The sequence below is a fragment of the Medicago sativa genome, chromosome 6 (assembly GCF_051527215.1).
Source record: "Medicago sativa cultivar Bolivia chromosome 6, Bolivia_mono, whole genome shotgun sequence".
Lineage (NCBI taxonomy): Eukaryota > Viridiplantae > Streptophyta > Magnoliopsida > Fabales > Fabaceae > Medicago > Medicago sativa.
In genome coordinates, this window is record NC_140754.1 from 62,020,627 (window position 1) to 62,034,080 (window position 13,454).

Consider the following 13,454-nt stretch of genomic DNA (forward strand, 5'->3'; position numbering starts at 1 on the left):
TCTCTGAATTTGATGTCAAGGTTTGGCTTCATGAGATGACAATGGGTACTTCCTCTATTTTGTTTGTTACAGGAGTATGGTATGCTTGGTGTTGGAGAAACAATGTTATTTTTGAGGATCAACATTGGCGTATTCAAGATGTGATGCGAAAGACTTTTTTGTTACATGATGAATGCATTTCTTACTATCCCAATCCTGGTTTGGACCCACACTCATCGCGCCTCTTAGCTCATTGGATCCCCCCTCCAGAAGGTACACTCAAACTCAATATTGATGGCAGCTTTCTAGAAGATTTTGGTTGTTTAGGTGCTGGTGGTGTTGTTCGCAATCACGATGGAGATTGGATAACTGGTTTTTCCCACCATGAAGTTGGAGGTGATGCGTTATTAACTGAGTTACGTGCTATTAGATAGGTCTTGATTTTTGTGGTAAAGAAGGTTATGTCAACATTATTTGTGAGAGTGATTGTTTGGAAGCAGTTGACCTGATTATTGATGGTCATGATCATACCTTTCACACTTATGCTACTGACATCCTTCATATTAGAGATGTTTTACATGAAAATGGAAATACAACATTGGTGCATGTTCTTAGGGAACAAAACATGTGTGCAGATTTTATGGCTAAGGAAGGATCACATGGAAGGTGCTCTGCTCACTGGAACTGCCCTCCGCCTGGCATGGAATCTCTCATCCTGAGAGATAAACTTGGAACTTAATTTCGTCTCTCTCTTTTTTCTTTTTCTTTTTGCCTCGTTACATTGTAACACTACCAAAAAAAGAAGATATATTAAAAAAATACTAATTAAAGCTTATCACTCGTTGTAGTTACTAAAATGGGTCTCGTGTTACAATTGTACACTCCAACGGGTTTTTTAGTGATACATTTAAAAAAAACAAAAAAAATTGAAGTATAATTAATCATAGTATATTATAATATTGTTCCTGTTTTAGTATTGATGATATGAAAAAAGCTAATAAATAAAAATAATCATATATTTTATTTACTAATATGTTTGAGTGTGAAAAATATTAATATGCGTCCCGTGGAAAAACATAATTAACGTATTATATAATAGTGTTATCGTAAAATACAAAATCATATTCTGCTATAACAACAACACTTGTTAGTTTCCTCTAAAAAAAAATTGTTAGTAAAACCGAATTGAAAATTAGTAGAGAAAATGGAGTTGAAAATAAAGAGAGAAAATGAAAAATGAAGAAAGTTGGTAAGAAAAAGATAAGAGAGGAGAGTGAAATTGAGAGAGAAAAGTTTATTATTAAAAATTAAAAGTGAGAGAAAAGTTTGTTATTAAATAAAGAAAGATGAGAGAGAAAAGATTATTATTATAAATAAAGAAAGATGAGAGAGAAAAGTTTATTATTTTTTTTTTTGAGCAAAGTGTTATCTTAAAGTTTATTATTAAATAAAGAAAGGTGAGAAAAGTTTATTATTAAATAAAGAAAGGTGAGAAAGTGAGTTTTAGTAAAGTGGGTTTTGACAGTGGATTTGACAAAAATAATCGTAAAGTTGTAAAGGAAAAAATTTGGAAAAAAATTAGGTATGTGTAGTTAAGTAATAGTGTTATCGTAAAATACAAAATCATATTCTACTATAACAACAACACTTGTTAGTTTCCTCTAAAAAAAACTTGTTAGTAAAACCGAATTGAAAATTAGTAGAGAAAATGGAGTTGAAAATAAAGAGAGAAAATGAAAAATGAAGAAAGTTGATAAGAAAAAGATAAGAGAGGAGAGTGAAATTGAGAAAAATAAAAGTGAGAAAAAAGTTTGTTATTAAATAAAGAAAGATGAGAGGGAAAAAATTATTATTATAAATAAAGAAAGATGAGAGAGAAAAGTTTATTATTAAATAAAGAAAGGTGAGAAAGTGAGTTTTAGTAAAGTGGGTTTTGATAGTAGATTTGACAAAAACAACCCTAAAGTTGTAAAGGAAAAAATTTGGAAGAAAATTAGGTATGGGTAGTTAAGTAATTTTGGTAGTATCTTGTTTTCATATATTGTACGTGATAAATAGAGTTTCACAGCAACATGGATCAATTAGGGTTACAAAGAATCATCTCAAACCTAATCTCTAAGAGATTTAGCTACTCATAATTGAGTTTACAAATAGCATAATCAATAGTGGAATCAAAACATACATGAACTGATAGAAGGTTGAAGAAATCGCCCTCCTAGCAGTCTTTAGGTCTCAAAATCGCACTTTGCTCTCTCCAATTCGTAACGCTTAATTCTGAAACTGTCTTCTGTTTAAATAGGAAATATTTTCTGCACCAAAAATCGTGTCACGCCTATAAAAATCGTGTCACGATTCCAGCAAAATCGTGTCACGCCACCAGAAATCGTGTCACGATTTCAGTGGCAGAACCAAACCTACATTCTGAACCAAAAATCGTGTCACACCTCTAAAAATAGTGACACGCTTGCCTATTTTCAGCACTTCTAGAATTTCTGCTTTTCACACCCCCAGGCTGCCTAAAATTGCTACAGACTCAATAAAAACATCAACACAACTGTTTCTTCAAAATCTTCTATTTTTCTTGCTTTCCTTGTTGTTTAAACTTGCTTGTGAACTCAAAACATCATGAAAATGACACTAAAAATAACGTAATGACTACTGTCATCAATAGTATGCAACATCAAAAGAATATGTTATGTATGAGATATAAAGTTTCAGTACGCGTCAGTTTTTAGATGTTGTATTTTTTAATTAAGTATTGTAAATGTTGATTACGGGTTTCTATGCTTTTATATTTCGATTTCCAATTTACATATTGAAAAAAGAATTTTGCTACTACTGTATTTGTTATTGGGTTGAGATATAACTCTCCTTAATACCTTCTGTGGCTAAAATTGTGCAGACTATAAACCATGATGCCTTGAGAATAAAATAGCTTAGCTACAACTGTCTCAAAGTCCTATTGATTCGTTTTAGAATAACACCTCCAATATTATGTACTAATACCACTCGAATTTAATACTGAAACCTGTAACACCCTAAACCCTTAGGGTTCGTTTGATAGTCAGGATATGATAAGTCTATCATATCCTATCCATATCTTTCGTTTGACGCACCAACCGGATATGATACATTAATCCTCTTATTAATCCTATCCTAATAAGCCTTTGTATTTTCTTTCCTGACTATAAGCAGGGTTAAAGTTATCCTTTCCAAGGATTAGAAACTCTTTTATTATTTTGACCGAGATACCCATGTGTCATAACCTTTCTTCTCTCCTCCTTTCCTCTACTCATCGCTCAACCCTCTCCTTCTCTGCAACTTCTCTCTCCTCCACTGTTCTCCAACCTCTCACCACTTGTTCTCTCGTTTTTTTACTCTTTCCATGATTTTTATTCCAATAATTGATCGAATCCAGATCCAGCCCTAATTAAATTAGATATGGTACAAAGGAAATTGAAAAGAAACGAAGAAGAACAAACCCAAGTCCAAAGCAACTGTGAAGGAAATTGAAGATTGAAATAGTATCAAAGGATGATGATGAAAAACTATATACGTGAGATTGTTAAATCAAAGAGAAACTGCATAAAAAAAAAAAAAAAAAAAAGATTTTTGAGGTGGACATGGTGTCGATGGTTAGACCAATAGATTTTCCCTTCACGTGCAAAGAGACACACCATAGTAGAGATGGGATTGATTTTGGATTCTTTGTCTTCTTCTTCTCCATTGAGGTGTTGTAATAGGAATAAATTTGTAAAAATAATGTAATTGATTAAAAGGGTAATTGTGTCATTTATTATGATAAAATAATGTTATCTTAATTGTTATCATGTGCACATCAAACACATGATAAGATAAGTGTTATCTTGTCAATATCATATCCTATCATATCCTTTCTCTATCCAATTTCTTATCATATCCTGACCATCAAACGAACCATTAATGCGATAAATCATGCAAATAATTCAATTATTCAAAGAGTTTACATGCTACATCTTCAATTAGTCCAAAACATTCATAAATAATTTTCCAAAACTCGCATCGGAATAGTATCATAACATCTCATCAACATATATAAAAATCTCCCAAAATAGCCATGTCACATGTACTATAATACATCACCAATTAAAATCTCAAATCTCAACATGATTGAGTAACAAGTCTCATCAAGACATAAAATAAACAACATAAGTCTGACACCCTAATCAGAGCCTTAAACCAGACCCTGAGCATAATAAAAGAAGAGGTAGCTCCAATGTTAGTCCTTAAGCAACTCCCAAGCTAAAGCAAATCAACCCTGCATGCCGTCTACCCATTCATACAAATAGGTAGGCAGTCAAACAAATGACCACAAGGGGTTAGATTATATTCCACAAATAATATATAATCAAATGAAAGTAAAAAAATATATTCATTATCAATTATAAATAAATAAACACTTAATTAAATCATTCAACAATGAATTCCCATATCGTCATTATTCTTCAAGTATGCTAGCATAATAAAGCAACATATACAAATTCACATAATCACAATATTCATCAAGTTTCACCGGTGCACAAAATCACCATTTCACATAATCAAGTATGACATAATTCAACAATCTCAAATGCATGCAATATTCTAGACATTTCTACATGCATGTGGTACCAACTGGATTCCGGAGATAATTTTACCGTATGAATCCACACCTAACGTAAAGTACACCTTCGTTACGTTATTCATACATATCATCAAATCACCAAATTTTCATCACTACACTCATTTTTCACCAAAACTCCACAATTTCATTCAAACTTCACATTTATCATCTTCAAATTCATAAATTCTTATCAACAAAAATTATCACATATTCATCATGAATTCAATATCAAGTGACAACAACATCATCATTTTCAACCTTTTAAGCCAAAACTTTGAAAGTAATCATTTCAACATAATTAAGCAATGAAATTGAAGTATCTACGACAAGTTTCCAACAAATTCACATACTCAAAAATCATCACTTGAAAAAGAAGATTATAACTTATTTGATGGAATAGAGCTATCCCCTTACCTTTAACCTTCAAATTCTCTAGTTTAGGCTTCACTCTCCCTTCTAGCTCTAGTTATTCTCTTCTAACATCTTCCTCATCTATTATTCTATCCTAAATCTCTCTATCTTCCCACTTTCTCTCTCTAGCAACTCTATCTATTGTTATGAGAATGGGTGAAATGTTTCTAACCCTAGTTTCTATCATGAGTTATGAATATATACTCCCCCTTAGTGGCCTAGGTTACTGCAAATCATAACGGGCTTAAAACTCTTACCAAATAATTTTAAAAAGTTACTACACACTTAAAACGCTAAAACATCGGTTATTTACCACATCAAAATAATTACCACTAGTTACTACTAACTTAGAAAAAATAACTATCCACCTCAAAATACTAAAATAATCTAAATTTTAAGATTACTAAAATACCCTTTCTCCTCAAATTATCAAAATACTCTTAGTCCTAAAAATAACTAAAATACTCTTCTTGCCTCAAAATCCACTAATCCCAAGACACATACAAAAGCAATCAATTAAACACATATAAACATATATAAATAATAAATAAAATAATCTTAGCGAAAAACGGGATGTTACAAACCCACTCTATGGTAATGAGACCACCACCATTATAAACTCTAACCTCTCCAACTATGGTACCATGACCACAAAAATGAAGTGATGCCACCAGTCTAACCTCTAACTTATCCAAGGGCTTAAAATATCAAAACAGACTATACTCTTATGATTATTCTTAAATTTGAAGAGACATCATTCCTCAAAAGGTATTATAATCTTAAAAATACTCATTATCTTGAATGAAACAAAAACCATCAAAAGGACTATTCTCTTGTGGTCATTCTTAATTTCCTTAGTAGAAAGCTGCAACAAACTCTTGCTAACTTTTCAAAATCTTCTTTTTATATTCACTTTTCTTCTTGTTTATTGGTGTTATTTTGCAAAAGGTTTTCCTGCAAAATTATTTACTCAATCAGACATCTTTTTTCTTTCTTTTATCTCCTTTAGAACCTCTTCCTTTTTCTTTAATATTCACCCACTTATATTGGTTTGTTTGTTTCCACGAATTACGATGGAATTTGTGTGAAACAATTCCCAAAAGAACACGAATCAATACACAAGTACACATTTGTGGTTCACAACATGTCAAGAGAAATACGTTACTATGACATAACCATACCATTTTTCTAACAATAGTTTGCACTATTTAAGATATGGATGCTTCTATTGATACCCCCTTGATTTGCTCAAATCATATTACACCTCCATTTATGGAGCCATCTGTTTGTTAAACCACACATTGCACCTCAAGTTACGGAACCTCCATACAAATGTAATCATGTTCACATATTACAGTTTTCTACCTTATTTATTGCATCTAACAGACTCTTTTTCTCTCTTCTACAAATTACTAAAATACTACCAGCTATTATATACGTGACAAAAAAAAAACATATCAACAATGAAGAAATGGAAGATATCTTCTTAAGCATTATAAGGAAAGATAAAATTGGGAAGAAATAAAATAGAGCATATTGTGTAATTGTCTACATTTAAGCACTTGTAAATGAATTCAAATTAACCATCCAACCATCATTTTTTTTCAATGATATTAAATAATCATCCAACAATCATTATTTTCAATGATACGTAAATAAGATTAGTTTGAAAATGAAAAGAGACTAAACATTCAAAATAAAGTTTCTATAGCAAGATCAAATGATAACATAACTTGTTGACAATAATTGTGATATGCACAAATAACAAGCTACTTTGCATACAAGGTAATATCTCAATAAACATAATCATATAGCTAGCTCTTGGAGAAAAAAAAGAAATTAATTACCTATTCCTCCATTTGCAAGAATGTTTTCCTTGTGTATTATTAACCGAGTACAACAATACCCTGCTTTATACCCAAGTTCCTCAATCATTTGAGTATTAAGATCAAACCAAGCTAATTGTTTACCCTTTCTTTGGAAGAATAATTCCCCTTTTGTCCCCACTCCGATAGGACACTCAATGCAAGAAAATGGTCCGATAGTGAAGAGATTGGTCCATGATTACTTCTTACCAATTTCACCCAAAATTGATATGTGAAAAGTAGTTCTTGGTTCATGATAAGAGATCAATGCAATGCACTCATTTAACGTTGCCAAGTTTATCCATGATGTTTCAACATCAAAACAATCATCTAAGTTTGAGGGTATGGGTGTTATTAAGAACACCTCATTGCTCAAGAAAAATGACACCAAACATGGTCCAGCGTGGTTATCTTCCTCGTCCTTTTCACACAACCAATGACAGATTCCATCCATATAGACTTGGGTGCCCTCATTACATTTTGAAGAAAATGGCATGCCAACGTCAAGTTTCCTCCACGAGTTACTTGTTAGGCTATATATCTCCCATAAAGGTTCTAAAGATATTTTTCCCAACGAATTTGAATATATAATCTCTTCAAGGTGTTCATAACCTTCCACTGATGATTCTATATCAAAACTTACATACCTAAGGATCTTATAATCATTTATAACACGGTCATACCCAAATCCGTGAATATCGGAAATAATATAAAAATCAACGAAATCCTTAGCATCCTCTGGGATAGACAACTCAACTGACTCAACCTGGCTGGGAGGAAGGGCCTTGAATGCCTGGGTAGTTGGGTTCAACAATATAATTTCTCCTAAAGCATCATATTCATGGAGACAAAGTATGCCATTAACACTACCAACCCCAAAAATTTTAAAATTGAATTGGTTTGCATATGGATTTGAGAAATCTAATTTGACCTTATTCTCAAACCTCTCACCAGAAAGAGAATAAAAATCATCCTTAAAATTAGAGTTCTCTATCTGTAAGAGTATAGATGATCCATCGTAATAAGAACAACAACGCAAATTAGATAAGAAATTATTGCGAAACATGTTCATGAAATGAGAATTATCAATTAAGAGAGACCATGTTTTGCGAACGCATTCAAATCTCTTCAAAGATTTAAGAGGCAACTTCGATAGAATGGATAAGCTAATATCGTCAGGTATATAGTTTCTCACCTTTTCATTTGTTGAAACCATTGTTTTCTTCTCCGTTGCAAATTGCAAGTGTAGATCTACGGATTTCACCCCCACACATGTAATTCCACTGACCGCCGTCTCACTCAAGTGAATTGGTTTCGAGAGCATTAGTAACCCTAACGAGCTGCGCTAATGTTATTTAAGTTTAAAGAGAGAGAAAAAGCTGAAGAAAGGTGATTTCGGGTCAAACATTGACCCAAAACCACCATCAATAAAATAAAGGTTAATTGTTCAAATTGACCCTATAATATACACTATGTTTAAAAAATTACTTTATAAAATTAAAAAAAAACATATATTATAGCCTTGTAATTTAATATTTTTTCTTATTTTTGACCATATGATATACGCGTAGTCCAAAAAAGCGACCTATAAATTGAATTTTTTCATGATTTTTTCCAGACATTAAAATATGGCTTAACACAAAAAATTAGATTTTTTCGACTAGGGACAGATTAATTATGAATTTTTATTCCCCATAATTCTGAAATTCTTACACAATTTATAAGTGATTTGTCTCTCATTTAAAAACTTCAAAATTTCATTGTGAACGTTGTTATTATGTTCTAACCATGCCTGCAAAATTAAGGAACAAAATTTGACCTATGAGTGTACAATTACTAGGAACAAAATTTCAATTTTGCACGTTTTGGTTGAAAAATAAAAATAAATTGAAACGCCTTCGAAATGATATGAAACTTTGGAGAGCCCTTTTATGTATTTTTATAGATTTATCTGCAAACAATGAGCTCAAAATTCGATTTTTAAGTTGAGATTTCTATTGTTTTATTTTTGAGTTTTTTATACTTAAAAAATTCGTACTTAATTTTTCGCTTGGCGAAATTTTTTAATTTTTTTGTGTATAGCCATGTTTTAACGTTCTTAAAATGCCTCAAAAAAATCATGAAAAAAATCAATATATTGGTTGATTTTTTAGACTTCACGAATATTACAGGGTCATAAATAATAAGAATCTTGACTTACATGGTTAGAATGTGTTTTATGTTTTACTGGGTCATTTTTCAGATTTCGCTTATATTACAGGGTCAATTTCAATAATTAACCCTAAAAAAATGGAAGAGAGAACTGGAAAAGAAAACTAGAGCTGGTTTCTTAGAGAGAGGGGGGAGAAAGAAAGTAGATGAAATTTTATCATCATCCCTAAATAAATTTTAAGACATAAAATGTAAAACCAATTTGAAATTAAAATAAAAATAACAATACCAAATGATGAAATTGGGCTGGTTACCGGTAATGACCTTTTTCATCCTTTTACTTCTTTGGCAGGTGTCTTTAAAAAATGTCCTTATGCTCTCCATGTGATTTGGCTGTTGACTATTTGGGCTATTTGAAAGGATAAAAATAGTCGTATTTTCTAACATAAATATAAATCTCTACACCAATTGGTGGATGCTGTAAATTTTTCTTCTTTTAGATGGTTATAGAGCAAAAATTAGTATCGTAGCTTTTGATTTTGAGCAGTAGTGGACTAATACCACCTAGTGTTTTAATATGCTTGTTAATTAATGTGCAGTTTCTAGCTAGTGTGGTTTTTGCGCTTCGGCAGATAAGGAGACCAAAAGTGCAACCATCTTTGGTTAGTCTGTTGGACTAATCTTTGTTCTTTCGCTGTTACAATATAATCATGTAATATGAATAAAATTGAGATATGTTATTTTAAGTTGTCTTTGTAAATTATTGAACAGAAGAATGGTGTTATCAAGTTTCTTTTGTAAATTGTTAAAGAAAACTCGAGTATCAAAATTTGTTATTACTTTGGGTCTATTATGAATTTTTATTTCTCCATGTAAAAACCTTGTAGAGCTCATTGGCTAGTCATTTAACATGGTCATTGCCATTACTGGAATGAAATGTACTACCTCAGAAATTTCAATGACCCAACAAAACTATAAACATGTAAAAAAAAAATGGTTTCATCATTGGATTCATACGAATGTGTTGAAATTTAGGGTCTAACTCATCCTTACAAAACCAGATTTTAAGGTGATGAGTGTCTCGTCTGTATAAACTCTTCTCAAGAGTGCTATCTGTCCGATGTGGGACTAAATCCACCCCATAAAAACCAACACAATGAAGGTGTTGGAGTCTGCAATGAAGGCTAACCAAAGGTCGCATATTAGGCGACTAGGGGCGGACCGCAATTAAGGCGGAATCTTCAACACACCCCTCACGCTTCAGCCCGGCCCAATGAGCGTGAACCGTGGATGATGTGGGAAGCCCAACGAAAGATCTCGGATAGGCTATGATACCATGTTGAAATTTGGGGCCTAACTCGTCCTTACAAAACCGGCTTTTAAGGTGAGGAGTGTCTCCTCTTTATAAACTCTTCGCAATTGTGCTATCTATCTGATGTGGGACTAAATCCACCCCCTCAAAGCCAACACAATGAAGGTGTTGGAGGCTGCAGTGGAGGCTAACCAAAGGTCGCAATTTAGGCGACTAGGGGCGGACCACAATTAAGGCTGAATCTGTAACACCCATACTAGAAATTACCTAGGATATCTAGTATGCTCGTTAAACTTGGCATTGGATACATTAAAATTACAATAATAAAAATTTCTTCTGAACGTATTATAAAATTACTTTATAAAATTACTTGCCTATACATTTGAAATAGTAGCACTGACGTGTACAATATACATGCAATGACAAGTAAACATAATTGTCCAGCTTCTTCTGCTACTTCATCACGAACTGCCCTGCTTGCGAACCACCTGTGCATCTGAAATAAAATAAAAGGGATTGGGGTGAGACAGAATGTCTCAGTGAGTTCCACCTATCCTAGGCTGTAGGCAATCTCGGGGAACCTAGGATCGCCATCTGTCTCTAAACTCAACCCATTTTGGGTTTATACAATTTCTTGATGCATAACTAAACGATCAGGGGATAACTAGGATCGCTGTCTAAAATACTGATATAATCCTGATACTAATGCTCAAAGCATAATCATAATTATAATCATAATGTCTGTCATATTAGGTTAGAAATGTTAGCGTTGAACAAACAATATTATCTGAGTTGATTTTACGAATAAACCCGGGTGGAGTAACCCCGGAATTTATTCCTCTGCTAACCGGTATATGTATATTTCCAACTGGCGGGAACCCAACTGACGGGGATACCGGACTCCTCTGATTATTGTGGGGTCATCCTCACGGATAGTGCCCGTTCCAACTGGCGGGAACCTTTCGTATCCAACTGGCGGGATAGCGAAAGCCACATCTAATAAATCATTTAATGTCATAATTGATAATGAGAATTAAATTTACGTCTCTATCTGTAAATGTGTCAATAAATATTCTTTTTCTCTAAAATAGTAATTTGCACCGGGTTAGTGACTTACCCATATTATTATTCATAGCTAATTTACTCTAAACAATATCTTACACCATTAAATACTCATTATGGTAGTGTGTGATTAAAGGACACCATAACACATTTTGGCTACATATTCGATAAATGAGTGTTTAATTTTCTTAACCAAGCTAAAAGCCATTTGTTTCCATAAAAGTTTCATTTACACTATCCAAAATTTGTGTCAAGTTATAAAAATCCGACAAATTTACTTTCCAGAGTTCTAGCCGAAATTGTGTATTTATTCAAACATGTACTAAAATTTATCAAATCATTCCTCATCCAATTCCAACACTACCATAAACATATTTAACATCATAAGAGCTATTTTTAGAGTATACTAGCATGGGGAATTAAATTGGTGTTATATCATCACTAATTATATCCTAATATACCAAAGTCATATATTATCATTATAGAGGCATAATTAAAACTACCCAAGGGAGGGTTTTACTAACTAAAGGAACTCACCTAATCGCTTTTCTGACAACTTCAAAACAGCTTAACCTTCCCTGAGCTTCTGCCATCTTCGACTGCAGCTTCAATCTCTATTCTATTAATTCAAACATGTCCAAACAGCTCCGCAATCACACTTTAGTTCCTTTTGAGTATATCGTCCTTAACAGTTCAACCCGAGCATTGTACCGAAAATTGTAGCATGTACATTTTAGCCACTTTAGTGCAGATTTTTAATTCAAAATTGAAACTTGTAACTCAGTTTTCTCAGTCATAACATAATTTATTTACGCCATTCCAAAGCCTATTTCGTGTTAAATTTTGTCTTCTTTCTAATGGCTCAAGTCCCATTACAAAACGAATCATGTAGCAGAAGTTATGACAGTTTTACCAACAGCTGGTCTATACGAATTTTTAACTAACATTTCACATATGTCAGCCATAATCATTCTAGTCATACCAATTAGTTTCGACAACAATACCAGCCCATAATACCACAACAACAGTCCAATTTAAGGTACTTACACAACTATTTCATTCAATTATCACCAACATTAAATTCAAGCTTAAAAGTGAACTCACCTTCATGAGAAATTTTCTCTTAAAGCAAGATATCCTAAAGCTTCAATTCCTCTAAGTTTACCTTCCAAGCTTCTTGTCCAATATCAGAATTCATACCCTAGCCAACTTCATCTCCAATTCCCACTTCACACCTGATCCGTAATAGCCCAACAATCCTCTTCAGTATTGAGACCACATACAAAAGCTTATCTCAACCAAAATTGAGAAAAGAAATATTTATGGTAAATGGAATTGAATCACATACAGCCAACCTAAGTAATAATAATAGGAGGGGAGAATAAATTACCATGCTTAACTATTCTTCCAATTGACCGAACTTGGTGGCCATCACATGAATTTGAGCTAAAAATGAAATTTGGGGAAAGAGGGTGGTAAGAGGATCTCGGCCCAAACAGAGGAAGGAATGAGGAAATAAAGTTTGTATGTTAAACCCAAGGCTCTAAGGATCACACTAAGGTAATAGCATGTTGTTATCATTGAGAATTTGGTAACAATTTGAGAGTTTAAGTGATTGAGAGAGAGAGCCGAAGCTTATGGAGAGGAGAAGAAGGGTTACTTCAGCTGATGAGTGAGAATGGAATGACGAGAATGAATGGGAAAGTTGTCTTGGACACTTGAATACTTGGGTTGAAATTACAACTATGCCCTTTTTAATCAAAAGTCTTACTAAGCCACACTGAAGCTGACACTGATAACTGAACATGTGTGTTTAACTGACACAGTATGTTAAATATTCTCCATTAAATAATTAACCCTTCATAATATTTCTTCTCTGACATGTTCAGTGATACTGCGGTATGTCGATAATTTAGCGGGATGTTACAGAATCTCCACGTGTGGGTATTGTTTCCAGCCAAAGACAATTACTACAAGTAATTGCAAATAGTCTTCTACTCATTTAATGCAAGGATGCATTTTCCTACAAATA

General features: G+C 32.9%; 2 long non-coding RNA genes and 1 pseudogene across 2 annotated transcripts; all 3 read right to left on the bottom strand.

The window, feature by feature from the left end:
* Positions 1-3,922: 3,922 nt before the first annotated feature.
* On the bottom strand, positions 3,923-6,275 carry LOC146916141 (uncharacterized). Its single transcript, XR_015014889.1, has 2 exons — positions 5,036-6,275; positions 3,923-4,287 (listed from the first exon to the last, which is right to left on the bottom strand). It is a non-coding gene; the product is annotated as an uncharacterized LOC146916141 (long non-coding RNA).
* Positions 6,276-6,871: 596 nt separating this feature from the next.
* On the bottom strand, positions 6,872-8,119 carry LOC146916142 (F-box/kelch-repeat protein At3g06240-like; annotated as a pseudogene).
* A 2,521-nt stretch (positions 8,120-10,640) lies between these two features.
* On the bottom strand, positions 10,641-12,521 carry LOC146916143 (uncharacterized). Its single transcript, XR_015014890.1, has 2 exons — positions 11,960-12,521; positions 10,641-10,856 (listed from the first exon to the last, which is right to left on the bottom strand). It is a non-coding gene; the product is annotated as an uncharacterized LOC146916143 (long non-coding RNA).
* Positions 12,522-13,454: the final 933 nt, after the last annotated feature.